General features: G+C 39.9%; 1 protein-coding gene and 3 pseudogenes across 3 annotated transcripts in view; 3 read left to right on the plus strand and 1 right to left on the minus strand.

The window, feature by feature from the left end:
* LOC142456958 (speedy protein A pseudogene) overlaps positions 1 to 1,911 on the plus strand; it is a 33,402-nt pseudogene extending 31,491 nt beyond the window's left edge.
* Positions 1 to 21,538, plus strand: part of LOC142456726 (farnesyl pyrophosphate synthase pseudogene) — a 124,747-nt pseudogene extending 103,209 nt beyond the window's left edge.
* TJP1 (tight junction protein 1) overlaps positions 1 to 25,894 on the plus strand; it is a 430,437-nt gene that overhangs the window by 120,435 nt on the left and 284,108 nt on the right. The window lies entirely within an intron of this gene.
* Positions 11,246 to 11,416, minus strand: LOC142456313 (small ribosomal subunit protein uS14-like; annotated as a pseudogene).

Genomic DNA, 25,894 nt, shown 5'->3' on the forward strand with positions numbered 1-25,894 from the left:
CAGGGGGAAATCAGGTAGGCAAGGGAACATAAATAGACGTTACTTGACCAAAAGTTGAGGTGAAAGTAATTCCTTGATATGATTGTATGTATGGGGTTACATTTTAAAGAATTCCTTGCACCCAGTACTGTTTTGTGAAATTCCCAGAATACCTTCTATATTACAGGAAACCTTAAGTACTTTGACCCTCATGTGCTCAGGGAAGCTGTCTTTCTGACCTCACCAGCTTTCAGATTGTAGTTTTCCTCCAGATCCCTTAGTACAACTCTCCAGTGTTGCCTCTAAGTCTGGCCAGAATACTTCCTTCTTTCAATATAAGACAAGAATCTCATCTCAGTAACAAAATGAAGCTGCAGATTGCCTGGTAGAATTTTGCAAGATCAATGAAGTAGAGAAGGAAACAGAGAGATGTTTACTTGTCTCCCCCCCCCCCCGCCCCTACTATGCAAAGGGATTCAACTTTGTGTATCTTAAAAAAACTATGGATAACATTCTAATGACTATAAATTTGATAATCTAGAAGAAATGGAGAAATACCTAGAAATACATCATCTACACGAACTAAGACAGGTGGATTTAGAAAACCTTAACAGATTTATCACAGGAGAAAAATTAGAGAAAGTCATCAAGAAACTTTAAACAAAGAAAAACCCAGCACCAGCTGACTTCACTGGGGAATTCTGCCAAATGTTCAGGGAAAAGCTGTCACCAATTCCACGAAAGCTATTCCAGAATATAGAAAGGGACAGAAAAATCCTAACTCATTCTATGATTCCAGCAAAACCCTGATTCCAAAACCAGGCAAAGACAACAAACTACTGACCTTTCTGTAAAACTAATATTCTTTATACAAAAATGATCAATTAAATTCTGACCAGTAGAATCCAACTGCATCTCAAAAAAATAATTCATCATGCCCAAGTGGGATTCATATCAAGCATGCAAAAATGCTGAAACATTACAAAAAAAATCAGAACCATCCAGAGGCCAGGAGCATTCCAAATAAGGCTGCTCACCCCAGGGTTGCCTGACATGCACCCCGCTTCCCACAGGTCTTCACAGGAACCCTGGGAAAAGCCAAAGTGAGGAACAATCAGATGTGTTGTGAGACACTATTAACTGTTACTGTTAACATAAAATCAGGATCAACTAGATCACATCAGTCCAGAAAACACATGAATATAAAGTGCCCTATGTTTAAAGATAGTTAGTAGGCATCTGGAAAAGAAATCCACATAATAACAATAAATCTAAATGCTACAAAGGGCCTTGTCTAGTTATACAGTGCCAGGAAATGACTACTTTCTTTAAATTAATTGTGATGATTGAATGTAAGATTTCTGATGGATGGACTACCACTGTAAAATTTCAGACAAGCACTTCTTGGCTATGACCTTTGGTTATTTTAAGAGCTTTAGATTTACCAGAAATGAGCACACCAGGATACATTTCTGTGTTGCTGAATTTTTCCTTGGGAAAAATGGGAGATATTTCCCCCTAATTTTTTAAAGTTAAAGGACCATCTCTGGGATAGAATTGATTGTAGGGTTATTGTAAGCAGACAGTGCTGTGAGGAGGTTATGGCCATTGCACATTATCTTTAGCAGCAAGAATGCTCATTGCATCACAGTAGACAATAGTGCCACACCAGATTGTTCACTTTGTGGTAAAAATAAAATATATGTTAGATTGGGGTTGTTTTCATCATCTTTAACAAGTGTTATAGTAGAAGTGACGGAAAAATAATCTCAGGAATTACACAGCTCATCCTCAATGAACAAAGTAATTGTTTCTTCTCAAGCTTATAATTATGCTCAAGTAGCCAGTGATAATCAATCAAACAAAGCAAAAGAAATTAGCTTCATGGAGGAAGACAAATCTATGGAGTGGTTTATAGGAAGTGAAGACTGAGATCAAGGAAGTGAAGATATAGGAAGTGAAGACTGAACTCGATTTAATGTGGAATTAACTACAAAATGTCAAACTTCAAGCAAGTGTCAAAATGGGAGCTTTAAGTATAAATAGTTTTTCAATATCATACATCTTTCTGTAGCTTTAGTTATTTTCAAAATTATATGCACAAGTTCTATAAATGATAGTAATAGCTAAAAATATCAACATGTGAAAGTAGTGACCTGCAGTATAAAGTTCTCTTGGCAGTTTACAGTTTTCAGTTGCTGCCACCTGAAGTACTCAGCTAGGTTGTGATTTGAACTTCCTCCACATGACAAGGAAACCTAATTTAAGAAGGGGACAAGTAAGCCTATTACAATAATTAGAAGAAAAACACAATTTAATGATGCCTGAAAATATTATTCATTTGTATGACCAACCAGTTTGACAGTGGATAGGTCTAGAAATATAGGGAAATTATACAATATAGAGAAAATAAGGATGTAGTTCTTCAGGAATAAATCAAAATCAAAACTAAATACTGCATATAATTTTTTATAATTTGTTCATAAAAAAATTAACGTGTATAAATAGATGAATCATCTGTGCAATCCACCATGTAAACAAGATAAAGAATAAGAATCACATTACCATATGAATATATGTACAGAAAGCATTTGAGAATATTCAACTCCCATTTCTAATAAAAGTACTCAATTAAGTTAGAATAGACAGAAAACTCCTCAAGAGAATAAAAGCCATACACGTAAAGTCAATGGCCAATATCAAACTCTATGGAGAAAAAGCGAAAACATTATCCTTGAAAAGAGGAACTAGACAAGGGTACCCCTATCACCCCTCTTACCAAACATTGTGCTGGAAGTCCTAGCCAGAAACATTAGACAAAAAAATGAAATCAAAGAATATAATTGGGCAAAGAAGAAGTGAAGCTCTCGCTATATTCAGATGATATGACATTATACAGAGAGAACCCCAGGATTCCACCAAAAGACTGTTGGAAACCATTGAGGGATTTGGTAAAGTAGCAGTATACAAATTAACAAGCAGAAATCAATTGGGTTCCTAATACCAGTGATGAGAGCTTCAAAAAGACCTCAAGAGAACAATACAATTTGCAATAGCCACACAAAATACTAAATACCAAGGAATAAACCTAATCAATAAACAAGACCTATCCAAAGAAAACTACAGCACATTATACAAGGAACCAAAGGAGACCTACACAAATGGAAGAATATCCCATGTTCATGTATAAGACGTCGGACAGTGTAAGATATGACAAAATAATAATTTATAAATTATCAAGGGTTCATGAGGAAGTGGGGAGTGAGGGGGTAAAATGAGCTGATGCAAAGGGCTTAAGTGAAGAGCAAATGTTTTGAGAATGATGAGGGCAACAAATGTACAAATGTGCTTTACACAATTGATGTATGTATGGTGTATGAGGCCCCAATAAAATGATTTTTTTAAAAGACTTAATATTGTGAAAATGTCATTACTACCTAAAGCAATCTAAAAATACAATGCAATTCCAATCAATATCCCAACATCATTCTTTAAAGAAATGGAGAAACTACCAACTGCATATGGATAGATAAGAGACCTAGGATAAGCAATGAACTTCTTACAAAGAACAAAGTAGGTTTCTACTACCCAACATCAAAACCTATTACACAGCCTCAGAAGTTAAAACAGCCTGGTACTGTGTAATGACAGACACATAGACCAATGGAATAGGATAGAACACCCAGAAATAAAAGCATCTACCTTCAGACAACTGATTTCTCACAGAGAACCCAAAAAATCATTCAATGGGAAAAAGACATCCTCGTAAACAAATGGTGCTAAAATATTGAATCTCCTCTGGCAGAAGAATGAAGTAGGATTTATAACTCTTCCTATTCACAGAAACAATCTCAAGTTGGATTAGAGACTAACATTAACTCCAGAGCTATCAGAGTCATCAAAGAGAAAATTGGGACAAACTTAATGCCCCTATTGCAGGGCAGACATGGACTACCAGGTATAATAAAAGGAGCACACACACTGGAAGACAAAATAGATGACTGAGAATTATTAAAAATAAAATACTTATGCACATCAAAAATAAGCATAAAATAAGAGCCGATGGATTGGGGAAAATTCTTAGCAATGACATAACAGACAAAGAACATAAAATCTATTGAATTCTGAAACACCCCAATAGGAAAAACAAAACAAATAAATAATCCAAATAAAAGGTGGATTATGAGCATAAATAGATAATCCACTAAAATGTGTAACAAATACATGAGGCTAACAAATACCTCAAGTACATGAGTGCTCAGACCACTAGTCATGTGAGAGATACAATGTCAAAGCAATGATGAGATAACATCTTACACCCCCCCACAACAGCCCGATTTAAAAACAAAACAAAAGAGAGAACACCAATGTTGGGAAGAGTGCAGAGAAATCAGAACTCTTCTGCCATGCTGGTGGCTGTAAATATTTACAACCATTGTGGAAAGCAATAAGCCAGACCTAGAACATCGGCAATAGAAAGACCATGTGACCTAGAGAGACCTGCTGGGCATATGCTCCAAAGAAATAGGAGACATGAGCAGACGTATGCTCTCCCATGTTCATTTCAGCACAGTTAATACTAGAAAGAAGCTGGAAACAGCCCAAATGCCCATTAGCAGGAAAAGGAACAAAGAAATTCTAGTAGAAAAAGGAATAAAGAAACTGGTACATACATACATACATACATACATACATACATACATACATACATACAATGAAATGCCTAAAAACAGTGAAGAAACCATAAAATGCCTCATGACATGGATGAACCTGAAACCATTATGCTATGTGGATAATTAATCAACGAAGGACAAATATTGTATGAATCCACTACTATAATGATAAACTTAGGATAAACACTAAGATTAAGGCAGGTCTGGCTCCTAGTGCATTTAATCTTCTAATCTGGTCTCCAAAGCAACAAGGTAGAGAACCTGCCTAGTATCCATGAAACATTTATCACTCTCTATGTTCAGCTTACAAAACATTTCAACAGAAGAGACTTCACCCTATCTGGAGTCAGTTTTTCAAGGCATGGGGAGAAGGAGAAAATTCAGTAGTTGCCATACAAAAGGTAATTGTTGGAAAGATTCAGCAATGTCCAAGATTACAAAAATCAGAATCTTGTATACTAAGGAAGAGAGCTCTGAAGAGGCATCAAGAAACCAATACCATTTAAAATAGCTACCCAACAAAGAAATACTTAGAAATAAATATAACCAGAGAAACAGAGTCTTGTACGAAGAAAACTATAAGACACTACATAAATGGAAAAAGATACCATTTTCATGAATAGGAAGACTTGACATTGTGAAATATCAATGTTTCCCAAAGTGATCTATAAATATAGTTTAATTTTGATATAACTCCAAGCATCATTTAAAGAAATGGATAAAGATACACAACGCACTACTAAAGATTAACAACAAAGTACGAGGCTTCTCACTTCCTGACATCACTACCTACTCCACAGCTCTGAGTCTAAACACCCTGATACATGTACAAGAGATACATTGACCACTGAAACAGAACAAAGAGCCCAGTAATAAATCCACCCTCCTACAAACAACTAATTTTTGACAAAGGACAGAAACAGCAAGAAAGGAATGGTCTCCTCAACAGATGGTGTTGGAAAATTTTGGTTTCCATTTACACAAGAATTGATCAGTATCCATACCTCATTCTCTGTATAAAAAAGAACTCAAGATGGATTAAAGATCTAAATGTAATCTTTAGAACTACAACAATCATCAATAGAAAAATAGAGACAAGTGTAGGGAACTTATTAACAATTTTATGCATATATAATCTTCAGACATAAATAAAATAATACTTGCAACCTAACATCATATAGCTAACACACATATTAATGAAAATACACTAACCCCATTTTTATATGGTATATTACACATGAACAAGAGACAGATATTCAATAAGCACACTTAAAGAAGACACATTGACAATCACAAATCTTGCCTTTGCAATTGATCATATGGTCGTAACTGATAACGTAGAACTACCTTTCTTCACAGCCCATTATGTATTCCTTTTCCCCTCAGCCAGCTCCTCAGCTGGTCGTGGTTCTTTGCCTGATGGGATGACCCAGACCTTCATTCCTGAGGGGTCTGGGTCATTAGAAGTCATGTCAGGATTGGGTTGCTGTTAACCATTTACTTTAATCACAGGTCATGGTAGAACTTAGAGACAATGTAAGGCATCTCCTGGCTTCCAGACATATTCTTCTTTACCTCTATTATGTAGCACCAATCCAATTTCTCCTTGGTAATCAGGATCAATAACACCACTCAATACAGTGACACCCTTCTTTACCTGTTGATCCAAAGGTATGAGGATCCCAAAATGGCCAGGGGGCACTTGAGCTGCCAGTTCAGAGGAATCAGTGCTGTCTCTAGATGAGAGTGTCCCTTCCTTTGGAACTAGGACCTCCAGGCCTGAAGAGCACAGGGTTGCTGAGACAAAAAGCAAAAATGCAGCAAGTAGATCTCACTAGGAGTAATAGTGAGTGGTGCTACTCCAGCTTCTACCCCTTGGTTCCTGGACCCATGAAACCTGCCTATTGGAGACACAGCACCATATATTGACTACTGGTTTAAAACATATACAGCCTCTTGGAGAACATTGCCACAGCCCTGCAAGGTGTTGCCACCTAGCTGGTGCTGTAATTGTGTCTTTAGAAGGCCATTCCATCGTTCTGTCAAGCCAGCTGTGTCAGGATGATGAGGAACATGGTATGGCCAGTGGGTTCCATGGGCATGGGTCTATTACCACACTTCTGCTGTGAAGTGAGTTCCTCTATCTGAAGCAGTGCTGTGTGGGGTGCCATGCCGGTAGATAAGACATTGTGTAACTCTATGAATGGTAGTTTTGACATTGTGTTAGGTTGGGTTGGCTAGAGAAATAAATCCAGTGACACTCATGTATGTATAAGAAAGAGCTTTATACCAAGAAGTAATTAAATATTGTGAAAACATGCCAGCCCAGTTCAACTCAGGTCCATAAGTCCTATATTTGTCCATAAGCCCCTTTTCAGAGTCATGCAATCACATGCAATGATGCAGGATGAAGGAATATTGCAGATCACTAGGTGCAGAGTCTTGTGGATCCAATGTGGTGGAAGCATCGTAGGTCTCTAGCGTTTCCCAGAGTGGCTCATCAGCAGGAAGGTGAAGACACAGAGAGAGGGGAGGTTTCCAGGGGCCTATTTCTGAGAAGGCCAAATGTATATACTTCACATGGTGTCCTTTGACCAAAGATATATTTGAACAGTTACATAAGCTTGGAATTTTTTTCCCCCAAGTATCATTCCACATTTATTAGGAACTGAATGGCAGGCAGTTCCAACCTGTTATCTTAACAAAGGCCCAGAAAAGAGTTACTTCACAATAAATAAGGAGCTCTGATGATGTAGTGGGATATGTTTGACTGCTAACCAGAAGGTCAGCAAAAACCGACAGCTATCTGAGCCCACCAACCACTCTGCAAGAGAAAGATATGACTTCCAGCCCAGAAAGAAGTACAACCTCAGAATCCCACAGAAGTTGCACTCTGTGCTACACGGTTGCTATGAGTCATAATTGACTGGTATTAAGTTTGTTACAATAAATAGAGATTTGCATATTCTAAAACCTGGAATATATCTGTCGAGTTCAAACTCCTTTATTAAAATGAAATGTTCCAATATTGTTATAAGATAGCACAACCCTTCCACCTGTGCAAAAATAAATAAAACAAACACTGGTGACCATATAGGGCAGGATGGCAACTGCTTTGTGGGTTTCCGAGACTGTAAATATGCAGGAGTGGAAGGCCTCGCCTTTCTCCCTTGGAGCAGCTGGTGGTTTTGAATTACTAACATCGGGGTTAGCAGCCCAGTACTTCAGAAACAATTAAAACTTAGAATTTTTCTTATAAAAAACCTTGGTGCCATCTTCATCTTTGAAACACTTAACATGAATTAGCCATTGGCATCTATATAATAAAATGTGTTCTGAAATACATTATTATTTTATTTGAATAATATTGTATTATCTGAAATACAATTTTTGAAATGTTTATTGCATAATTTGAGGATGAAAATTTAGATCTTCAAAATATTGATGAAAATTGCTTAGGAAGTTTTATATTTTATGTTCTAAATTGCCCTCACACCTTCCATATATGTGCCTTTTAAATTTTCTTTTCCGCTCTGCTCAAGCTGTCTTTTGGATATATAGTATCCAACTTGTAGTCACTGCATAGATTGCACAGCCTCTCATACCAAAAGAAAATCCACTGCCATCTGATTGAATCTAACTCATAGTGAACCTGTAGAACAGAGAAGAACTGACTCTTGGGTTTCCAAGCCTTTAAATCTTTTAAAGTAAGTCTTTAAAAAATTAATATTTTAAAGATTGACCTTGTGATTCACAGCTCAGTGTGTAACAAGCTAGCTACCCTGGGTTCATATACAGCCTCCCTGGAAGTCCCTTAAAAAAATCCTTTTAAAAGTATTTATTACTTTTCTGCTCTTTTTCTGTAGTTTGTGGGTATGAATTCTTTTCATATTTATAACTAGGTGTATTGGACAGGTTCTCTAGAGAGACAAACTAGATTGCTAGTAATTATATATAAATATATTTATAAAGATAGATATATAATTCAAGAAATAAACCGTTTAATAATATACAGATAGATAATACAAGAAATTAACAGTTAAATTATAAAGCAGTGAGACACTAGCAGTCCTTCAAGTTTTGAGAGCTGTCAGTTGCCAGTCCCCTTCTGTAGAGAGAACTGGGCTATATATACCCAGGCAGCAAAAAGCAAGGCAGGTCCCCAACTGTCATCAACTGTCAGTCCCCAGCTCCAGAGATGAACATTCCAATCATGTGGGCTTAAAGGGACCTCAACTTACAGCGACACAGTCCACAGGCTAGGCATCCCACAGGTAGTGTGCCCCTTTAAACTAAGGCACAGAACAAGCAAGACGAGGCTCACCGAGCCATTTATCCCTCTGCCCTTCAGTTAATCGTACGTGTGTTTATCGGCCAGGCTGGCACAATAAACTATAGCACTAGGGTAATAAGTTAATACATCAGTATAACTTAATAGTTCCCAATCTTGAGGTCAATAGTTCAAATCATCACCCTGGAAGTGAGAAGTGAAACTAGGATCTTATCAACTCCCTGGTAGTTTGGGGAACAATTTTTTGTTAAATCTCCATTTTGACTCATTTTAATTTTTTCTAGTTTTAAATATTTTCTGCTTTCTTTTTAAAATAATTTTATTTAGGGCTCATACAACTCTTATCATAATCCATACATACTCCCATTGTGTCAAGCACATTTGTACATATGTTGCCATCATCATTTTCAAAGCATTTTCTTTCTATTTGAGCCCTTGGTATCAGCTTCTCATTTTCCTCTTCCTTCCTTCCCCCCCCCCTCATGAACTCTCGATGATTTATACATTTTTATGATTTTTTTCATGTCTTACACTGTCTGATGTCTCCCTTTGCCCCCTTGTCTGTTGTTCATCCCCTGGGAGGGGGGTATAGGTAGGTCATTGTGATGAGTTCCCCATTTCTACCCCCACCTTCCCCTTCCCCTCTTGGTATGGCTACTCTCAATTGGTCCTGATGAGTTTATCTATCCTGTGTTCCCTGTGTTTCCAGTTCTTATCTGTACCCATGTATATGCTCTGGTCTAACCAGATTTGTAAGGAAGAATTAGAGTCATGATAGTGGCGGGGAGGAAGCACTGAAGAACCAGAGGAAAGCTGTATGTTTCATTGGTGCTATACTGCACGCTGCCTGGCCTGTTTCCCCCCACGACCCTTCTGTAAGGGGATGTCCAATTGCTTACAGATTGGCTTTGGGCCTCCACTCCACACTCCACTCCCTCATTCACATTATGATTTTTTGTTCTGGGTTTTTGATGCCTGATACCTGATCCCATCGTCACCTCATGATCACACAGGCTGGTGTGCTTCTTCCATGTGGGCTTTATTGCTTCTGAGCTAGATGGCTGCATGTTTATCTTCAAGCCTTTAAGACCCCAGGTGCTATATGTTTTATAGCCAGGCACCATAAGCTTTCTTCACCACATTTGCTTATGCACCCACTTTGTCCTCAGCGATTGTGTCGGGAAGGTGAGCATCTCAGAGTGCCAGATTGTGTTGAGGAAGTACTTGAGTAGAGGCCCAATGTCCCTCTACTTCCTTAATACTAAACCTATAAAATATGTACATAGATCTATTTCCCTATCATCATATATAAATATATTTACATATGTAAACATGACTGTATTTAGATCTCTGTAAATGCCCTTTGCCTCCTAGTTCTTTCCTCTATTTCCTTTTCTTCCCTCTTGTCCCACTATCATGTTCAGCCTTCATTTGGGTTTCAGTAATTCCTCTTGGTTACATTGCCCTTGATCAAGCCCTATCAGGCCTCCTACGCCTCCTTGCCATCGATTTTTGGTAGCTTGTTGTTCCCTTGTCCCTGGGTTTGTTAACACCCACTTCCTTTTCCCCCGCATCCCCCTCTCCCATGTCCCCCTGGGGAACAATTCTTATCAGATTAGTATTTGAATTACAGTTTTAAATTTTTCAGAGCCGTTTCCGAGTTAATAGAATTAGAAAGTAATTTAAGAATAATTTTTCTAACAAGGAAACTTGTTAAACCATTTATCTATGGTACTTTAATCCCTCCCTTAAGGATTCCTGGTAGCATAATGGGCTAAGCGTTAGGTTGCTAACTGTGAGGTTAGCAGTTCTAGCCCACCAGTCACTCCACAGTAGAAAGATGAGGCTGTTTGCTCCCTTAGAGATTTAGACTTGAAATCTCAGTGGAGCCATTCTACTCTGTTCTGTTCTGTATGATTGCTAGGAGTTGGAATCCACTAGATGGCAATAAGTGGTGGTGGTGCAGTCTCTCTCCTATCACCTAGTATAACTAATTATTTTTGCCCTGTATTTTAATCTCTTAATGGGGCTCATTTGTTTATTTTGCTAGTTCTCATTCCATCTTTTCTTCTTCTATATCCTAAACTAGTGATTTTGAAACTTTAGTGTGGACATTAATGACTTCTGGTAATTGTAAAAGTGCTGATTCTTTACTTCACTCAGAAATTCAATTTAATGGGCCTGGATAAAACTTTGGAATCTGCATTTTTTTTCAGACTTGAATTTTTTAATTTTATGTACAAATAGTTGGCATTGTTTCTTCTTTTGGGTAGCTGTGTTGGATTGTCCATCCAAAGATAACTTAGTCCAGCTTGATGAAGCCGATATCCTTCGCATACTGACGGAAACACTGACGGCACATATTGAGGCCGTATTTCCGGATCAGACCTTGCCGGTTTGAGCACACGTGGCAAGAACAGGAACCCTGGCTGAATTTTCACGGGCGCCTCCAGTAGAGCTGCTGGTAACCCATCTTGTTTCCATGCTATCTCCAAGGCAAAAGGGCTGGAATCTGCATTTATAACAAGCACACCAGGAAATTCTGACCCAAAGATCCTTTGGACCATACTTAGATAATTTTGGCGTTTGGAGATAAAGACTTCTATGGCTCTTGTAGTAGAGCCATACTAGGCTACATAATTAAATTTTAAATTGGAGCTCTGTCATGTGTTATTTATGTGATAAAAAATATTGTAGTTTTTCTAGCTAAAATGTCTACCACTTCTCTGTCATGCGTGGTGCTTATGCGTCACTGTGATGTTTGAAATTATGTCACTGGTATTTCCAGTGCCAGCAGGGTCACCCAAAGTGAGCAGGTTTCAGGAGAGCTTCCGCACGAAGAATGGACAAGGAATCAGCTGCCCACTTCAGAGGAAGTGGCTGCTGAAAATCTTATGCATAGTTTTGAAACATGGTTAGAGATAGTGCCACAGGATGAGCCCCTCGGGTTGGAGGACACCCAAAAGGTGACTGAGAGGGAGCTGTTTTCTCTGGAGTGGAGTCCATCCTGGGGATGTGAGTCGGGTAAAGCCTCTGGGAATGTAGTCCTCAGTATTTTCATTTGCTGAGAAGGTTTGACTCAAGGTAACAAGAAACAGGTACAAAAATTTTCTAATTATCAGGATTTGGAATGTGCAAAGTGTGAATCTAGGAAAATTAGAAGGGATCAAAAATAAAATGGAATGTATAAATACTGATATTCTAGGCATTAGTAAGTGGAAGTGAAATTGGCCCTTTTGAAGCAGTAAATCATACGGTTTACTGTGGTGGGAATGACACAATCAAGAGGAATGGCCTTGCATTCATTGTCAAAAAGGATATTTTAAAATCAATCTTGAAGTACAATGTTGTCTGTGATAGTATTATATTTATCTGCCTTCAAGGCAATACAATCAATACATCTGTAATTCAAATGTATGCATCACCCACAAAAGTTAATGATGAAGAAATTGATGAATTCTTCTAACAACTTCAGTTAGAAATTGATCAAACATGAAATCAAGATGTGTTGATAATTATTGGCAATTAAAATGTAAAAGTTGGGAAACAAAGAGGAAGAATTTAGTAGTTGGAAAATATGGTCTAGGTGATGGAAATGAAGCTAGAGATTGCATAATAATAGAATTTTTCAAGACCAATGACTTGTTCATAGAAACTTATTTTTTTCAACAACACAAAAGGCAATTATACACATGGACTTCTCCAGACTGAATAGACAGAAATCAAAGTAACTATGTTTGTGGGAAGAGATGATGAAGCAACTCAATATCAGCAGCTGAAATAGGCTAGGGGGCTGACTGTGGAACAGATCATCAGTTGTTCATATTTCAGTTCTGGTTAAAGCTGAAGAAAATGAAAAGAAGTCCATGAGAGCCAAAATATGACCTTGAGTCTATCCCATCTGAATTTCAAGAACAGATGTGATCCAATCACTGTGCCAAAAAGAAGTGATCAACATTCTGCCATTGCAGAAGGTAGCATGTGAGCAAGAATCAATGGTGCTGAAGGAAAAACTTGAAGCTGCATTGAAATTATTAGCCAAAAAAAAAGGCTCCAGGAATTGATGGGCTGTCAATTGAAATATTTCAACAAGTTGATGTAGCACTGGAAGCACTCATTTGTCTGTGCCAGGAAATTTGGAAGACAGCCACCTGGCTGACTTAAAGATAAACATATTTGTATCTGTTCCAAAGAAGAGTGGTACAACAAAATACTCAAACTATAGAAAAATATTATTAATATCACATGCAAGTAACATTTTGCTGAAGATCATCCAAACAGTTGCAGCAGTGCATCGACAAGGAGCTGACAGCGAACCAGACCAGGTTCAGAGGAAGACATAGAACAAGACATTGCTTTTGTCGAATGGATCTTGGCTGAAAGTAGAGAATACCAGAAAGATGTTTGCTTATGTTTTATTGACTATGGCAAGGCATTCAACTGCGTGACTCATAGCAAACTATGGATAACCTTGGGGAGAATAGGAATTCCAGAGCTCTTTATTGTGCTAATATGGAAGCAGTTATGCAAACACAACAGGGAATGCTGCGTGGCTTACAATCAGGAAAGGCATGCAACAAAATATTCTCCTCTCACCATACTTGTTCAATCTGTATGCTAATCAGAGAAGCTGGATTATGTGAAGAAGAATGTGGCCTCAGGGTTGAAGAAAGGTATCAACAACTTGCGTCATGCAGACAGCAGAATCTTGCTTGCTGGGAGTGTTGATGAAGGTCAAGTATTGAAGCCTTCAGTATTCTTTATGATTAATATAAAGAAGGCCAATTCCTCACTAAATCAATAGGTAACATCATGATAAATGGAGAAAAGGTTGAAGTTATCAAGGATTTTGGTTTGCTTGGATCCACAATCAATGCTCATAGAAGCAACCGTCAAGACATCAAAAGACATGTTTACTGAGCTAAAGTCTATTTTGGAAGAAGTACAGCCAGTGAGTGAGATAGTTTATTGTGCCAACCTGGCTGATAAACACATTTGGGGTTAATTGAAGGGTGGAGGGATACATGGCTCCTGGTAAGCCTCACCTTTCTAGTTCTCGGGTCTCTTGCTTTGTGATAGTCGCACCAGGTGCTGCTGCCTTAGAAGTTCCCTGCTTCAGCCTGAAACGCTGACTTCCTGCAAGACATCCCCAAGTAGAAGCCACATGGACCTACCCCGATGCAGCCCTGGGTGCTGAAGCACCCGTGTGGAGATCCCTGCCAGCGCTGAGATGTTTACACATTCACTGACTCGGCTTTCCTCCTGAGATCAGGCATCATTGCGTCTGTTTTGTGAGATGGAGGAGGACTTTGTGGACTGGTTTTGGACATATGGGTTAATGGGTTAATGTTGGACTTGCGGGCTTGGGCAGCACTGGGTTGGCATATTTTCTTGATACGCATTTAACCTTTACATAAAACTCTCTCGTATACATGAGTTTCTGTGGATTTGTTTCTCCAAAGTACCCAATCTAACACAGCCAGAGTGCTCTTTAGAGGCAAGGCTGGCAAGACTTTGCCTTACATACTTTGGGCATGTTGTCAGGAAAGACCAGCACCTGTAGAAGGACATCCTGCATGGTAAAGTGGAAGGACAGCGCAAAAGAGGAAGGTCCTCAAGAAGATGGATCCAACAATGGGCTCAAGCCTAGGAACAATTGTGAGGGTGGCACAGGAAGGGGCAGTGTTTTGTTCTATTGTGCATCGGTTCACAATGGGTCCGATCAAACTGGATGGTACTTAACAAGAACAGCTAAAAGTTTGGAAGTTTGAACTTAAACTCAGAGACTCTCAGAATATAGGTCTGATATGCTTCCTAAAAAGTCACAACTTGAACACCCTATGATTCCACTCTGCGCGCCTGGACCTCTCTTGTGACACAGTGGACTCTGACTCTACTTATTTCTAACCATAGAAACAATTATCTAGAAAGGAAATTGCTAGACATTACATTACATTGTTTTGGACACAGCCTTGAGCAGTGTGATATCCAGTCACAATGTTACCATTGGAGGCTGGTGAGGTAGAAAGGGAGACATAAAAAGCAACCTAAGTTTCTGTCCAACAATCATTTACTAAGAAATAGAAAATTATTCTATTGCATTGGTGTATGTCCTGGAGTATGTCATTATATAAGAGATTGTACTAACTTTGAAAAACAAACAATCCCCTTGCTATTGATCTGCCTCTAACCCTAGCATCCCTGGTAAATAGAATAGAACTTCCCTGTGAGATTTTCAAGGCTATAATCTTTATAGGAATATTCCAGTCACCAACTTCTTGGTTAGCAGCTAAGCACTTAAGCACTGCCCCATCAGAGCTCGCTATTTTTATTTAAGGGTGAGTTAGATTCCTAGTTTGTAGACTTCTCGAGTGCTATGAAATACTGTATGCAGTTTAAAAAGTAGTCTCCCTTTATTGTTTTACTCCTGCTTGACCGATTAAAGGCCCCTGGAGCTCCTCGAGTACATGGAGAATGTGGAAAGTAGCATTGCGTGGGAGGAATAGTCACTCTGGGGAACATTTTGAAGATTGCGTTCTCATCTGATTTTTAAATAATATGTAAGCAAGCTCCTCTGCACTTCATCTTACCTGCCTTTAGCCAGGAATACTTTGGCTTATAAAAAGGAGATATTTTTTCCAGCTAAGACTGACACAAATGGAAATGTTCAGTATTCAGTTCTTTGAAGTGAAGTAATTTTTTGTTCTCAGTGTAATAATACCCCTTTCCAACTTCTCCCTTCCTTCTCTCTTGACACTTTTCCAAGTCTCCAAGCCAGAAACTTCATTTTTATCTTCAAACGTCCTTCTCTCACTCACTTGGTAATTAATAGCAAGTGCAGAAATGCAGTCTCTGCAAAGCATCTCACGAATTTGCTCGCTTCTCTTTACATGTACTGCTCCTGCTCGATCACAGTTCCCTTCAACATTTTAGTGTTTGCACTGCTGAGGTCATGAACGTCTGAGTTTCTGATGAAAACATACCAACACACCTTTGGAGCCATTTCAAGGATATCACAGACCCTGGATATATCTTTTTTTCTATCCCTAATTATTTTCCTGCAAAAAGAAATTTTTCCATGTGTTTACCAAGGTTATTTTTCCATAACTGACTTGATGATATTTCTGCTTGACTTAAAATTGGCTAACCATTGCCTATAATCTGTTTAGCATGATCTTTAAGGGCCACCAAAATCTAATTTTGGAAGTCCTCATGGCATTGTGGTTATGTGTTGGACTGCTAACCACAAGGCCAGCAGTTTGAAACCACTAGCTATTCCTTGGGAGAAAGATGAGGCTTTGTACTCCCCTAAAGGATTACAGTCTCAGAAACCCACAGGGGCCATTCTACTCTGTCTTCTGGGGTTGCTTTGAGTTGGAATCAGCTCGATGACAGTGAGTTTGGTTTTGTGTTTTATAATCTAATTTTGGAGCACTGGTAGGTTAGCACTTTGGGCTGTTAACTACAGGTCAACAGTTTGAATTCAAAGTAACTCCGTGGAATTAAAATGAGGCTGTATGCACCATGAATGACTTAAAGTCTTGGAAGCCCAAAGAGACATCTCTACTCTGCCCTACTGGGTTGTGATGTGTAGAAATTTACTAGATGGGAGTCGGTTTGGGTGTAGTAAAATTGAATTTTACCCGCCTTTTCCTTTTGTTTGGTTTGGATTTTGGCCGTCTTATATTCATGAACTTTCTGCTTCCTGATATGTTTTCTGTAGCTATACTGAGTTTATTAGCTTTTTGCTCATAATATTCCCACATCTAGAATGCTTACTTGCTCACCTGTTGAAAGCATTCCTGGTATTTTGAAAACCCCGATTAAAGAGTTTTTCATCATAAGACTATCTTGTATTTCCTTGATAATTGTTGTAAACCTCTGCTTCCTGCGATTCCTGCAGCTTTGTGTACCTGTTCTATATCACATATTAGATGGAACTTTATGAAATTTCTGATATTCAACTGTCTATAAGTCTCTATGTCATAGAGTCCATGCTGTAAATTTTGGCAAATACATTCTGACAATCAAGATGCAAGCAATTCATAATTCCCCAAATATTTCTTCATGCTTTTCCTTTGTGGTATTTAATTTTAGATGAAAAAGAAATTTTCTATGGTCCAATTTAGTTTTTAATCCAAACTAAATATTTGCTTGCTCTCTTCTACTTCACTGCATTATAAATTTAAGAATTCATACTATTCCTTGGGTGTCTGTTTCTCCATAGTTCTTAAAACCGAGTGTGTTACAGTGCACATTCCCTTGGCTTAGGTTTCAGTTTAATTGACAGATGAATGCATGGTTAACACAAATAATTATGAGATTTTCTTTAATTATGAGATTGAGCCTCCCATCATTTTTTCTTTAGCTGAATCAGCCCTACCAGTTGTTGGGCCAGTCATTACAGAAGCAGCAATCTCAGCTCTCTCAACCACTGGATTTTTGACTGGTGCTATGAGACCGAGTAGGTGTGCTGCACTGTATGCCAACTTTCAGCCCTCAACCTTGAAAAACTTCTAAGTGACTGAAGGTAATTGCTGGCTTTGATGGCATAGCAAGCAGATGCCTCTAGAGTCACCAGAATATAAACGCATTGAGTGGCACTGAGTAAGTACTTTGTGTCATAATGGTCTGGAGGAGGCGAGAGACAGGGAGAATCACTGAATCTTCACTGTGTTTCTCCTGCTCTCTCCTCTAGCTCAGGGTTGGCAAAATTTTAAGACAGAAAAAGCAATCCTGTCCCTCACAACAATTTAAAAATTATTCAGGAGCCATAAATATATTTTTACATGGAAATGAAATCATTATCTGAGTACTATCCTTTAAATTATTTCAATTTTACTTCAGAGACATATGTACATACCAAAAGAGCTGTGAATGGCTCAAGAGCCTCAGGTTGCCAACACTTGCTGTAGATCATCATGACACAGCTGACTCACTACTTCCTTGCACTGAAAGTAGTAGAGTTATCCAGAGCTTAAAGGACCCACCTGTCCATGGATCCTTTTAACTCTAGTATCTGCAGCATTGTTAAAGCAAGGGCTATGCTAATCAGATGCATATAGACAATTTTACATAGTTGGTTTATAAGTTCATTTTTGTCACAAGTATTAGTAGCAATGTAGGAGCTACGTCCTACGAATATACTTATTTTCAGCTTTAATAAGTTCAGATCAGCACACCAGCCTCTGTGATCATGAAGTGTCGAAGGGATGAGGTATCAGGTATCAAAGAACAAACTATCATATCATTGTGAATGAGGGGGAGTGTGGAGTGGGGACCCAAAACCCATCTGTAGGCAACTGGACATCCCCTTACTGAAGGGTCTCAGGGAGGAGACAGCCAGTCAGGGTGCAGTGTAGCAACGATGAAACATACAACTTTCCTCAATGCTTCCTCCTCCCCCACTATCATGTTCCCAATTCTACCTTACAAATCTGACTGGACCAGAGGATGTACACTGGTACAGATAGGAACTGGAAACACAGGGAATCCAGGATGGATGATCCCTTCAGGACCAGTGGTGAGAGTGGTGATACCGGGAAGGTGGAGGGAGGTTGGGATAGAGAGGAGGAACCCATCACAAGGATCTACATATAACCTCCTCCCTGTGGGACAGAAAACAGAAAAGTGGGTGAAGGGAGACGTCGGATCTGCAGTGTAAGATATGACAAAATAATAATTCATAAAATATCATGAGGTAGGGAGGAGCGGGGAGGGAGGGGGAAAAATGAGGAGCTGATGCCAGGAGCTTACATGGAGAGCAAATGTTTTGAAAATGATGAGGGTAACGAATGTACACATGTGCTTTACACAATTGATGTATGTATGGATTGTGATAGGAGTTGTATGAGCCCCAATAAAATGATTAAAAATAATAATAAAAAATTCAGATCATCAGCATAGTTTCAACTGCTTGATATAATTAAAATGCCTGATTGTATATAAATGGTGTATAAAATATAAAAAGTAAGCATGATATTAGAAAATATTTTACAAGTGAAAAGTCGAGAGAAGGATGAAAGTGTTCAAAATAGAGCTCTAGTTATGACTTCCTAGGGATATGCCAATCACTTTGACAAAGACTCAGGTATTGTATCTAAGAATTTAGTAAGCTCTCTTTCTTACCTTAAACATAGTAAGCTACTCTTTCTACTTTAATGTATAAAACATAAACATGATTTGATGTTAAAGGGAAAATTGAATGTGCATAGAAAATAAATATTGTATCCTCAGGTTTGGGGAATACTGTAACATTTCTTAGTATGAAAGGCTGTGGGATATCTACTATTTTGCAAAAAATCTGAGTGTTAGCTATTAATTTAGATTGGAGGGATTGAGTAAAAATTCAGATTATTTTTCCAGATATTTTTCTCCAGTGATTTTTTAGTAGTACAAATAAATATCACATTGCCTTTTTGAGTGTTTTCTGATCTTCCTGCAGATATCCAGCTCTTTATGGAGCATGAGTCTAAATCGGTTCAGAGACGCTGCCTTGACATAATAGGTAGGAAGATTTAAAGAATATTTTACACAAAGAGCTAAGTTGTTTAAGGAGCTTGTCCACTCCATTCCAACCCCATTCTTTGTGGCATCAATACACAAAAATATTCTGTTTGGTGATGGATCGCTCAGTGCTCCTCAGAAGCTTGTGAGAGCACGATGTGAGAGCTAGAGTTGCTAGGGAGCCGTGTTCTAAGAGCAATCTTCCCGTAGTGAGCACATCTTCTTATAGGAGATCAGTTTTGCTCCTACAGTTTTAAAGACACAGGCACCAGGAACACTATGCTTTGTCAGGGCAGTTTGTCCATGAATTGGTTAGAAGAGCATCAGAAAGCGCTTTTCATTTTCTCTGGATTGTTACATTGAAGTATCATTCTTCGTATAAGCAAAGGTGTGTTGTAAAATGGTAACACTTACATGAACAGTCATTTATATTAACTGTGACTTAGTTAATAACTTTTCTGTTACCAGATGGCTAGAATTAGATCTCCAAGATTTGAAGAAGGGGAGGATCTCAGAGGAAGAGGCTTGAGAGGAGTGTATTTGGTGGGATGCCTGCAGGAGGGAGAAAGCTGTCTCCGGAGAAGGAAGATGCTAAGAATAAACTTTGCTACCAAGCAAGAACTTGCATCTTGGAACAGAGCATGCTGCTCCTCTCTCAGAATGAACGGAGACCAGAAAGCAGGTGCTCATGCCCAAGAAAAGCAGAGTTTCATCCAGCATTCCTCCCCTGTGCTCCAAGTGCTGACCAAGGATGACCCGGGGCACCCAGAGAAGGGAGACGCTGCTGCCCGCCTCAGGAAGGTCCTGGAATACAGTGGTGTCAGAGGCAAGGACAACCGAGGTGTGACGGTGGTGGCTGTGTTCCAGGAGCTGACAGTCTGAGAGGGCCCTGGCTGGGGGCTGGTGTGCCCTGTTGCTCCAAGCTTTCCTCCTGACACTGGGTGCCAGAATGGATTCATCCCTCACCCGCCTGGGGCAGCCCTGCTGGTACCAGAAGCCAGGCATGGGTCTGGATGCCATCAATGAGGCCAGGCTGCTGGAACCCTGTGTCTACCACCTGTTGAAGCTCCACTGCCTGCGGCAGCCCAACTACCTGCACCTGCTCGAGCTCTTCCTGGAGAGTTCCTATCAGACTGAGACGGGACAGACTCTGAATCTCATCACACCCCCCCAGGCCAACCTGGATCTCAGCAGGTTTACCCCAAAGAGGTACAAATCCATCGTCACGTACAAGACCTCCTCCTACTCCTTTTACCACCCCGTCGCTGCTGCCATGTCGATAGCGGGCATTGACTGAGAGGAGCATGCTGATGCCAAGCGGATCCTCCTGGAGATGGGCGAGTACTTTCAGATCCAGAATGATTACCTGGACCTCTTTGGTGACCCCAATGTGTCAGGCAAGGTTGGCACCGACATCCAGGACAACAAATGCAGCAGGCTGGTGGTTCAGTGTCTGCAGTGGGCCTCTCTGGAACAGCGTCCGGCCCTGCAGGAGAATGACGGGCAGAGGAGGCGGAGAAGGTGGCGCAGGTGAAGGCCATGGATGAAGAGATGGAGCTGCCGGCTGTGTTCCGGCAGTATGGGAAGTCAGCTTCTGCAGCCTCGGGAGCCTCAGCAAGCAGTGCGCTGGACTGCTGCCGCCCCACCATCTTCCAGGGCAGGCACACACATTCTACACGCGGCAAAAGTGACCTGGAGCCCGGGAGGGCAGGCCTCAATAAATTATTGTTTAACCATCAAAAAAAAAAGAAAGAATAACCTTTGCCTTTTTTCACAGGCCAACTCCAGCCTAAAGAACCCTTTAGACCAGCAGTTCTCAACTTGTGGGTCGCAACCCCTTTTACAGGGGTCAAATGACCCTTTTACAGGGGTTGCCCGATTCATAACAGTAGCAAAATTACAGTTATGAAGTAGCAATGAAAATAATTTTATGGTTGGGGATCACCGCAACAGGAGGAACTGTATTAAAGGGTTGCAGCATTAGGAAGGTTGAGAACCACTGCTTTAGGCATTTGTTTGAAGGATATGGAATTAAGTTCCTTGAAATTGATGATTGGAACATATGGACAAGTGTGCTTGATACAATTGATATATGAATAAGAGCTGTAAGAGCCCCCAATAAAATGATTTATATATAAAAAGAAAAAAACTGATATTCAATCATCCAATATTTCCTGACAGAAATCCTCTTACTGTGGGATAACATTTTACCCCTCCCTCTCTTTCCAAGTATGCTCCACTCTGGGATTCTGCAAGGCTGTCCTAGCATTTGTCTTCCATCCACGGGAGGGGTCTTCAGACCGTGCTCTAGAATCGTTTGGTTATTAAGATGATAAGGTTTATTCTCTTTTTAATAATTCAAATCATTCTGGAAGATTCAAAATGAACAAAGCAGTAACCTTGTATCCCATACTCCCTGTAATCTTTGCCCTCCTATTATGCTTTCCAGAGACCATTTTTAGCCTTCAGCTATTTCTCTGGAAGTTTTTTCCATGTTACTAAATAACATTCTTATTTTATAATTCTTGATTTATCTATTTCAAATATTATCCACTGGCATCATGTTGTAGAAGATGAGAAGGTCGCCTTCTCACCCTGTACTCTTTTTCCTTCTACTTGCTTTCTCTCTTTCCAAAATTCTGAGCTTTTTTTTTTTAATTCGGAGCTTTTACTGACTTTCGATATATATGAGTTACAATAAACTCCACTTTATGTTGCTTTTTCATCTTTCTACATCTTATCTTTGGTCATATGTACTATATATGTTAAAATATATTTGTAAATTAATGTGGAGAGTTTATACCCCTGAAGATAAATAGAAATCAGATTTTTTTAAAGTACTGATAATGAAAATCAATATATATGTATATATATATATATTTAAATCATTTTATTGGAGGTTCATACAACTCTTATCATAATCCATACATGCATTGTGTCAAGCACATTTGTATTTTTGTTGCCCTCATCATTCTCAAAACATTTGCTTTCTACTTGGCCCCTTGGTATCAGCTCCTTATTTTTCCCCGCCCTCCCCGCCACCTTCCCTCACAAACCCTTGATACTTTATACATTGTTATTATTTTGTCATGTCTTACACTGTCTGACATCTCCCTTCACCCACTTTCCTGGTGTCCACCCCCCAGGAAGGGGGTTATGTGTAGACCCTTGTAATTGGTTTCCCCTTTTAATCCCCCCTTCCCCTTGCCCTCCTGTTTTTTTTTTTTAATTTTAACAATTTATTAGGAAGCAGCACACCAACGTAGGTGACCATGAAGGACAGAGGAGACCAGGTCTCCAACATCAAAGATGGGGTGGTGGTGAGAATCACGTCACCGTGAAAGAGGGGGAGTGCATGATGGGGACCCAATGCCCACCTGTAGAGAGCTGAACACCCCTTCCAGAGGGGTAGTGAGGAGGAGATGGGCCACACAGGGTTCAGTGTAACAACAATGAAACTCAAAACCTTCCTCTAGTTCCTGAACGCTTCCTCCCCTCCCAACCATCATGACCCCAATCCTACCTTGCCTTGCGGACCTGGTTGTACCAGAGGATGTACAACGGTGCAGTGGGGATCTGGAGGCACAGGGAATCTAGGACAGACGAACCCTTCAACACCAGCAGTGGGAGTGGCGACACCAGGAGGGAAGAGCATGTAGAAAGGGAGAACCGATCTCGGAGATCTATGTGTAACCTCCTCTCTGGGAGATTGTCAAGGGGGAGGTGGGTGAGGGGAGACGCCGGGGAGTGTAAGATAAGATATAATAATTATTTATAAACTATCAAGGGACCAGGGGTGGGATCGGGGAGGGAGGGGGATGGGGGGAAAAAAAGGGAAAACGAGCTGATTCCAGGAACCCAAGTGGAAGGTGAATTATGAGAGTGACGAGTGCAACAAATGTATAAGGGTGCTTTGCTCATGTGATGTATGTACAGATTGTGATAAGAGCCTTATGAGCCCCAATAAAAAGATTTAAAAAAAAGAAAGAAAGAAAATGATTAGGGCAAAGCATGTACAGATGTGCTTTATACAATTGATGTATGTATATGTTTATGTATGGATTGTGATAAGAGTTGTATGAGCCCCTAATAAAATGTAAATAAATAAAAAAGGAAAAAAAAACAATTTATTAGGGGCTCATACAATTCTTATCACAGTTCATACATATACATACATCAATTGTATAAAGCACATCTGTACAGTTTTTGCCCTAATCATTTTTTTCTCCTCTTTTCTTTTTTTACATTTTATTAGGGACTCATACAACTCTTATCACCATCCATACATATACATACATCAATTGTATAAAGCACATCCATACATTCCCTGCCCCAATCATTCTCAAGGCATTTGCTCTCCACTTAAGCCCCTTGCATCAGGTCCTCTTTTTTTTTCCCCTCCCTCCCCTTTCCCCCGTCCCTCATGTGCCCTTGGTAATTTATACATCGTTATTTTGTCATATCTTGCCCTATCCGGAGTCTCCCTTCCCCCTCTTCTCTGCCTTCCATCTCCCAGGGAAGAGGTCACATGTGGATCCTTGTAATCAGTTCCCCCTTTCCAACCCACTCACCCTCCACTCTCCCAGCATCGTCCCTCACACCCTTGGTCCTGAAGGTATCATCTACCCTGAATTCCCTGTACCTCCAGCCCTCATATGTACCAGTGTACAGCCTCTGTGCTATCCAGGCCTGCAAGGTAGAATTCGGATCATGGTAGTTGGGGGGAGGAAGCATCCAGGATCTGGGGGAAAGCTGTGTTCTTCATCGGTACTACCTCGCACCCTAATTAACCCATCTCCTCTCCTAAACGCCTCTATGAGGGGATCTCCATTGGCCGACACTTGGGCCTTGGGTCTCCACTCTGCACTTCCCCCTTCATTTAATTTGGTATATATATACATATACACATATATACTCATACATACACACACTTATATCGTTGCTTTTTTTTTTTTTGCATGATCCCTTGCCCTCCTGTTATAGATACTCTCATTATTGGCCCGGAGGGGATTATCTGTCTTGGATTCCCTGTGTTTCCAGTTCTTTTTTTTAAATCACTTTATTGGGGGCTCATACAACTCTTATCATAATCCATACATATATCAGTTGTATAAAGCACATTTGTTTTTCGTTACCCTCATCATTCTCAAAACATTTATTCTCCACATAAGCCTCTGGCATCAGGTCCTCATTTTCCACCCTCCCTCCCTACTACCCACTCCCTCATGAGCCTTTGACAATTTATAAATTAATATTTTGTCATATCTTACACTGTTCGACATCTCCCTTCACCCACTTTTCTGTTGTCCGTCCCTAGGGAGGAGGTTATATGTAGATCCTTGAAATCAGTTCCCCCTCTCTACCCCACCCTCCCTCCACCCTCCCAGTATCACCACTGGTCCTGAAGGGATCATCCATCCTGGATTCCCTGTGTTTCCAGTTCTTATCTGTACCAGTGTACATCCTCTGGTCTACCTAGATTTGTAAGGTAGAATTGGGATCATGATAGTGGGGGGGAGGGATTAAAAAATTAGAGGAAAGATATGTTTCATCATTGCTACACTGCACCCTGACTGGCTCATCTCCTCCCCAAAACCCTTCTGTAAAGGATGGCTAGTTGCCTGCAGATGGGCTTTGGGTCCCCATTCCGCACTCCCTCTCATTCACAATGATAATGGTTTTTTGTTCTTTGATGCCTGATACCTGATCCCATTGACAACTTGTGATCACACAGGCTGGTGTGCTTCTTCCATGTGGGTTTTGTTGTTTCTCAGCTAGATGACTGCTTCTTTATCTTCAAGCCTTTAAGACCCCAGACGCTGTATCTTTTGATAGCCAGTCACCATCAGCTTTCTTTCTTCACCACATTTGCTTATGTACCCGTTTTGTCTTCAGCGATCATGTGGGGAAGGTTAGCATCATAGAATGCCACTTTAACAAAGTGTTCTTGCATTGAGGGAGTACTTGAGTAGAGCCCCAATGTCCATCTGCCACCATAATATTAAGCTTATAAATATATGCACATAGATATATTTACCCATCATCATATATAAATATATTTACATATGCACATGCCTGTATTTAGACCTGTATAAATACCCTTTGCCTCCTAGTTCTTTCCTCTATTTCCTCTTATCCCACTATCACACTCAGCCTTCATTTGAGTTTCACTAATTCCCTTCAGTTACATTGCCTTTGATCAAGCCATACCAGGCCTCCTTCACCCTCCTCGCCATTGATGTTGGATCACTTGTTGTTCCCTTGCCCTGAGTTTGTTACCACTCCCGCCCCCCCTATGTTCCCCTGGAACCATAGGTCCCATTGTTTTTACCTGCAGATTGTTTATTCCGCCTATCTTATCTAGATAGACCTGCAGAGATAATAATATGCACAAAAAGCAACACGGAACAAAACAAAGCAACAAAACAACAAAATCAATGACAAA

The sequence above is a fragment of the Tenrec ecaudatus genome, chromosome 9, assembly GCF_050624435.1.
Source record: "Tenrec ecaudatus isolate mTenEca1 chromosome 9, mTenEca1.hap1, whole genome shotgun sequence".
NCBI classification, from domain to species: domain Eukaryota; kingdom Metazoa; phylum Chordata; class Mammalia; order Afrosoricida; family Tenrecidae; genus Tenrec; species Tenrec ecaudatus.